Source organism: Galeopterus variegatus, unplaced genomic scaffold (genome assembly GCF_000696425.1).
Source record: "Galeopterus variegatus unplaced genomic scaffold, G_variegatus-3.0.2 Scaffold15391, whole genome shotgun sequence".
Classification (NCBI taxonomy): Eukaryota; Metazoa; Chordata; class Mammalia; order Dermoptera; family Cynocephalidae; genus Galeopterus; species Galeopterus variegatus.
Window position 1 is genome coordinate 1 of NW_007741502.1, and position 485 is coordinate 485.

Consider the following 485-nt stretch of genomic DNA (forward strand, 5'->3'; position numbering starts at 1 on the left):
CCAACTGACCTACACTTTTTACTGGTTATGGATATTCATGAAATAAGGAGCTCATTATCACCCCTTGTGCCTAAGATGTGATGGCCAGAACCACACTGGCAGCATACCCGTTACCACAAATGTCATTTGTACCCGTGCCACCCACCCAATTATCCCCAACCTCCCTCCTCTCCCTCTTTCCCCCACTCCACCTTGTATCCCTGGGTATGTTCTGTCCCTCTCCAAGTCCAATGCATGACTGTGGTCTTTCTTTCCTTCCTTCTTGCTCTCTTAGTTCCCACATATGAGTGAGCACATGCGGCATTTATCCGTCTGTGTTTTGCTTATTTCACTCAACATAAATTTCTCCGGAATCATCCATGTTGTTCCAAATGGGAGAATTTAATTCTTTTTTATGACAGAGTAGTATTCCATATCTTGGCCTCTGTAAACAGAGCTGCGATGAAAATGAGAGTGCAGGTATCCCTTCAACATGATGGTTTCCA